The sequence below is a fragment of the Crocodylus porosus genome, unplaced genomic scaffold, assembly GCF_001723895.1.
Source record: "Crocodylus porosus isolate Cpor-Errol unplaced genomic scaffold, CroPor_comp1, whole genome shotgun sequence".
NCBI lineage: Eukaryota > Metazoa > Chordata > Crocodylia > Crocodylidae > Crocodylus > Crocodylus porosus.
This window is the reverse complement of record NW_017728886.1, coordinates 22,844,866-22,851,401: the sequence shown is the minus strand read 5'-3', so window position 1 is coordinate 22,851,401 and position 6,536 is coordinate 22,844,866. Positions and strand designations below refer to the sequence as shown.

Sequence of the window (6,536 nt, the reverse complement as noted above, 5' to 3'; positions counted from 1 at the left end):
GCGCGCGCGTGTGCGTGTGCACACGTGTGTGTGTGTGTGTGTGTGTGTGTGTGTGTGTGTGTATTGGGGATCGCCTCCCATTTGTTTGTGACAGGCATCCCGTTCAGTGTGTGCGTGTCAGGGATCCCTTTGCATGGCGTTTTTGTGTGTTAGGGATCCCTTTGTGTGTGTGCGTGCGCAGGCACATTAAGGATCCCCTTCCATGTGTTGGATCCTTCTCTCACACGGAACCCTCTTCCCATTTGTGCATGCACACGTGTAGGATAGGGATCCCTTCACACTTGGCAGTGTGTGTGTGTGTGTGTGTGCGCGTGCGCGTGCGTGCGTGCGCGCACAAGCAGGATAGGGATCCCTTCCTATCCAGGGGTGCGTGCGTGCATGTGTGTGTCATTTCCAGGTGAGTCCTGGCCAATGGCTCTTTCAGGAGTTAGGAGCAAGTTTGCATCACTCTCTTTTTCCTTTAAAAAAAAAAAGAAAAAAGAAAAAAAGAAAAGAAAACTTTGGTTTCACATCATTTTGTCTCGGGAACAAGTGCCCAATGGCTAGAATTCTTCAGTGTGCTCTGCAAAAAACGCACTGAAGGCTTCTCTGCCCAGGTGCCTGCTCTGCGTGTATTGTGCAGCAGTAGGGCCTAAATCAAAGCGGACCCAAAGCCTGATCTTGAAAAACATTACTTGGGTTTTGCCACGATGGTTTTGGAGAAACCTGAAAAACTTTTTTTCCATAGAGGGCTTTTGCACAGTCCAGACACACATCTGTCCAAGGAAAACATGCAACCTAATCCAGACCTTAGTGGTGGCTAAGGATCTGCCAGAGTCGAAGTATCAGTCAATAAATGGTTTGGGTCCTGAGAGTATGTGTGCACACTTGCCAGACGAGTCAGTCCATTTGGTTGATACACCGGTGTGGACTTTGATTTATCCCAACTGGCAGCTGGTTACACTGAAGAGTGGCTGCACTTCCTTAGCTAGCGCTGCTTAAAATAGGCATTGTTTACAGTCCATGGCAGGATCATCTCCCGGGCAATAAAACTTCCACTTGGAGGCTGGAGTCTGTACGCCAGAATCTGAGTTCGTGCCTATCTTGAGTGAGGGGAGAAAGCTTGCTGCACTGAGTATATAGCAGGGCAGGGTGGCAATTTAGAGGCACCCTGCCCCTCCTTCCTCCTTGACTTCAGACTAACCCAGCTAACTACTTCTTTCTCTATCGAGTGTCCAATAAGACTTAAGGGGGCAAGCAGCCACCGCTCCACAGTGGATTGCTGCAGTGGATTCTGAATGGTTAAGGACCAGCTGAGCCAAAAATTGCAACTTAAGAATCAGAGGATCCATCCCATAAACTCCCATGACAGCCCTCTGGTCATTTAGGTGATAGGAGACCAAGGTACTTCAATAGCTAAAGGCTCAGGTGTGTTTTGGGAGTGAGGTGTTGGCCTAAATGGCCAATTCCCATTGCCACATAGATCTAATTTGGTCTGAAAGTTGCAAATGTACCCTGCCTTTTGCCTGGCTCCAGATTAACACAGCTCCAAGCCTCTCTAATGGTGAATGGCACTGCTCTCTCAATCCCCAGTGACAGAGGGAGTCTTGAAAAGGATGCTTACTTAATAACTGGCAGGACAGGACCCTTCATTTCTAAGAGTTATAAAATCTTGTCAGTCCCATGCCTTGACAGCAGCTGCTTCCCCTGTAGGAGGGCTAATAATTGTGCTCCTCTGAACAGGTGGTAGATTTCCTTTGGAAGAAGAGGAAACCAGAGCACTGCTGCAGCTACCCTGTGCCCTGCTTTTTCCTGCGAACATCTGAAGTCAAAGAGCGTGAGATCTTCTGCCGTGGATTGTGCAGGTCACCTGGAGACTTGGCTGTCAGGCTTGGTGAGCCCATGGCAGGAGTGGGGGGTGTCCAAGGGGAGATCTGAAGTAACTCACAAAGTGGGGTGGGAACGTTTATAAAGGTGGATCAATCACAAGCACAGCCCAGCTCTCTGGTAGGGAAAACGACTTGGTGCAAAAGCAGAGGACCAACCCCCGGCACAGGCACGAACCACGAGGGGACAAAGTGGCTTTTCAGTCCCTGCTAACTCCTGCTCTTCTGGCTTCCAACAGCATGACCCGGTCATTTCCAAGTTACGCTCCAGGGATGGAACTGAGGATGAACTGAGCTTGTAGGCAGGACTGTGCCTGCTTTCTCTGCCACTTGTTACTCCCCCAGTTAACCTCCCCCCCGCCTGCCGAGCCACCTTAAGGGACAGAGGCGGAGGCCGCAGCCTGGCAGGTTCCTTTCCGCTTGTTAGGACATCCCAGGGGGTTGTCTTGCTCCCAGAATGGAGTGTTTATTTTTTAATTGATGTGCTGTTTCATTTAGCGCTTGTGTGGAGCTCACGCTGGGGCTGTAATTACTGTAATCTCAGGAACAAGCATTTTGGTTAGCCAGGAGGGTGGCAGTACGGTGCGATTTATTTTTGGTGGTGTTAAATTTTGTGATTTGTCAGATTTCAAGAAAGAAGGGAAAAATGGAAGGGGGGGAAATTGTGTGCATGTATGGGGGGAGGACAGAATGGTAATCGCCCCCAGATGCTGGTGTTCAAGCTAGTATGTGAACTTTTGTAGGAAAGGAGACAGGTGACAAAGCAAAGGCAAAAAAAGTTTGTGGGTTACCTCTGGTAACAGGAGCCTCCTTTTTTATTATTATTTAAATGAATGCATAGATTATTTAGACAGAAGGAAATGGGCAATAAGGAGGCAAGGAGCAGGTTTCTTACTTCCTTGTTTTGGTAATTTACCAAACACTCCTTCCCTCAGCCCCTCCTCCACCAAAAGAAAGCTAGTAATTACATGGTAGATCAGCACTGAAATTAGTTTTGCAACCAGAAATGATCACATCTGGGATTTTTTTCAGTGGGGGGGGGGTCAAATCCAGCTTTTTTCCTAAAGAGCCAAAGTATTGATAGGGGAAGCAGCAGATGGACCCCCAGCCATTTAGGGAAAGGAACTGAGAATTGTCATCTTGGTGCTACCTTGATCTCCATAATGACAAGGTAAACTTCCTTCAGGTAGCTTACTATATACCTGGGTCTGAAGACCCTATTAGGAGGTGGCTGATAACAATACTTTTGCCTACTAGGAAAAGAACCGCATTCAAAACTTCCTACAGAGTATAAAAATGAGGAAATCCAGTTGTGGGCTCTGGGATACTTCTGTAAATCACCCCTCTGACAGGAATCCTACTGGCTATTACAAAACTGCTATTTTACACCCACCATGGACACTGCATCGCAGAGACAGCAGATGTGAAGTGACTGTTTCCAAAAGCAACACAGATGCTGTAAAGTTTCCATTGCTATATTTCAGCAGGGAAACTCAGGAGATATACTGAATGCTACAGTTTAGAATTACACTGTGATTCTGTTAAAATAAAGTAGTGCTGGGTTTCTTAACTATAGGTGTGGTTTAAATTTTACTGTAATATATTCTATTTCCTGATTTTTATACTGTACTTAGTGAAAAGACATGTAGCAGTGGGCACGGCATGATTCTGAAACCATTCAGTAATAACTTTTGTACTGATGAAGTTTTCCAAGCAAAAAAGTCTAAATATTTGAATATGATTTGAATGAATTTGCAGCATCCTATAAATGGTTAACACATTAGTTTATAAATGAGATGTATCTAAATCACCCAATCTGTTTGATAATCTCAGTCAATAGCTTGAACCTTTAAAAAAATAAAAAGTGGAGGCCCAATAGATAGCGTATTCATGAGTTATTCAGATTTTTAAAAGGCTTGGATTGATGCGAGGCAATGGGACTGGGATTTTATCTGTCCTGTAAGCATTCTCCTGATATCAGTGAAAGCATAGAGGTGTCCAAGGAATTAAGGAGCATATATTACGGGTTTTTTTTCTTTGTGTTGTCCCAGAAAACACAGCAGTTACTTTTTTAAAAAAGTTAAGCTTCACTATAGTAGCATAAATAACCTGGAGTAGTTTCTATAGGGATTTCAGAACAGATGTCCAGTTACCAAATCATGCACAAATATAAAGCTGGCAGATGAAAGCAAGAGTCTGCTACATGTCGTATATAATCTTTTTGCAAAAGTATCAATTAGTCAACAGATAGAAGTCTTCCTCAAGTCCAGCTGGCATAGGACTTTTGAAACTTTAGGAAAGTGAATTCTGGATAAACTTTGAGCCCCTGCACTTGACTGTTTCTCAGAGCCTTTACATTAAGATGTCCAACAGGGAAAGCACTCAGTTCTTGATACACAGTTATTAATTTTCTCTGAGCTTTAAACCCAGAATAGTAAGCATGGTTGAGGGTAGAGGTTTGAGCTCTGGTTTTGTTTTAGCTCGGACACATAATCATCATCACAACTGCATGTTGTTTGCCCTCCAATTCTGCCCCACAATGCACTCCCTTATTCTGGACTTGATATAACATGCTCAGCATCTCAACCTTGCTTTTACCTTCTTTGTTTCTGCTGTGTTCCACAACAAAGATGCCATCCAAAAAATCTTCTTCCTTAGCCGGACAACAACCGGTAAAGCTGGGCCAACAATTTGGGGGAAATGCCTCAGTTATCAACAGCTCTATGGTGATATATTTGGGAGGCTGGCATGAAAAGGGGTTAAATAGGCTCTCATTTCAGGGCAAAAATTGGATCTCCAAGGACGATAAGATGTGGCCACAGATCACAGTGCCATACCCAGCTAATTGCCAAGAGCTCACCTGTTTGATGATGCTTTCGCCTACATGCAATAGTGCACCCTTTCGATTTGGAGGCACTTTTGGTGAAGGCAGAAGAGCAGATACAGCATGGAACGGACAAGGGACAGACCCTAACCGCTGCTTCCCACCATACAGCATACAGACTATGCCTTGGATGCCATCCTGGAACTAACAGCAACCCTGGGAAACTCCATGGGCTGGAACGGGCAGAGAAAACTCTCTGCAACTTGGTGAGTAGAGTGTAGCTAAGCTTGTTGTTGGAGACACGATCACTTAAGGCATCTGGTGTTACCTCTTTCTGCCTAACCCCATTACTGCTGTCACGTACTGTCAGGCAACCTTTACCTGCAGAGTTTCAGTTCAGAAAAAAAAAAAAAAAAAAAATCCATTTTTCCTGGCTATCCTCCTTCCTCAGTCGTGTGTGATGAGGGAAGTGTGAAATGGAAAGCAGGGATAAGTAATTAGACTACAGCAGTGTCCTGCCTTGCAGACACGAGAACAAAGTCACCAGAAGCACTTGTCTATACATATGTATTTGCCAGACGCACTTTCTTCCACTGACATCAGCTTTAAAGCATTCTCTGAGATAGCCTTATATATTTGTTGCTTATGAACCAAGAGAACTTGTCTACAGAAAAATAAATACACCGTTTCTTTGCTTTTCAGGGACACAATCCTATTGTAGAATCATAGCCCTGTGCTCCTTCACATTCTGTCCGGGAGAGGTGCCAGAGCCCTTAAGCAAAGTGTGTGTGTGTGGGGGCTACTTAGATAAACTACTACAGGGCTGGCTTCTGGAGGATGAATGGAGAAGGATACATTATCAGTAGATTGCATTGTCAGTGACTTTCACAAGGGAGGATGATACCAGTAGAAGGAGCAGCAGTAGTGAGATGATGGAGCAGTTGCTTAGCATGATGTCAACTTCTGTCAAAGGGCTTTCTTCCATACTACCGCGTCATGAAGTTAGTGGACCCTCAGGGGAAATAACTGTGGTATGAACCACTCAGTGCTATACACAGTGCACACTTCCTTCCCCTGAAGTAGAGCCAGAGAATGGAAGATCACAAACAAAATAAGTTGAAACTTGCAGAGTAGTTTTGTCAGTGTACACAATATATATATTTTTTGTTCTGAGTTTTTTTTTGAAGGTTTGTCTCTTCCTGTATTTTTTCCTATTGATCTGTTTAGATTGCACTTGAGCCACTGCTTGTGTTTTTTGCTGCTTGATTGACATCTTGGCATGTAATGTGTCAACATTATTGCATGTGAAGCGATGATTTCAGAGAGAAGGTTTTTAATAAAAACTCAGATATGCATACATGGAGTTGACTTACACTGGTTAAAAAAAAAAAAAATCAACAAAAACCTCCAGCAGCACTGGAGCTTAGATTAGCTTCTAGGATTAAGGATAACAAAAAGTCCTTCTTCAAGTATATAGGTAGCAAGAAGAAGTCTCTGGGTAACATTGGACCCCTATGAGGCAGGGCAGGGCAGTTGGTGATGGACGCACAAGAGAAGGCAGAGCTCTTCAACAAGTTCTTTGCCTCCGTGTTGCTGTCTGCTGACAATGGGGTGCTCTTGGGTGATAATATAGAGAGGCCCAGGAAGGATGTGAGTCCCCTGACTGTTAGTTCAGACCTAGTTAAGGATTACCTGGAGGGCTTAGATGTATCCAAATCAGCAGGCCCAGATGACCTTCATCCGCGGGTGCTGAGGGAACTGGCTGGTGTCATTGCAGAGCCATTGGCACGGCTGTTTGAGGACTCCTGGTGCTTGGGCCAAGTCCCTGAGGACTGGAAAAGGGCCAA

General features: G+C 44.8%; 1 long non-coding RNA gene across 1 annotated transcript; it reads left to right on the top strand.

Annotated features, from left to right (window-relative positions):
- The first annotated feature begins 507 nt into the window (after positions 1 to 507).
- Positions 508 to 5,778, top strand: LOC109307185. The gene is made up of 2 exons (XR_002100194.1): positions 508 to 1,873; positions 4,759 to 5,778. It is a non-coding gene; the product is annotated as an uncharacterized LOC109307185 (long non-coding RNA).
- Positions 5,779 to 6,536: the final 758 nt, after the last annotated feature.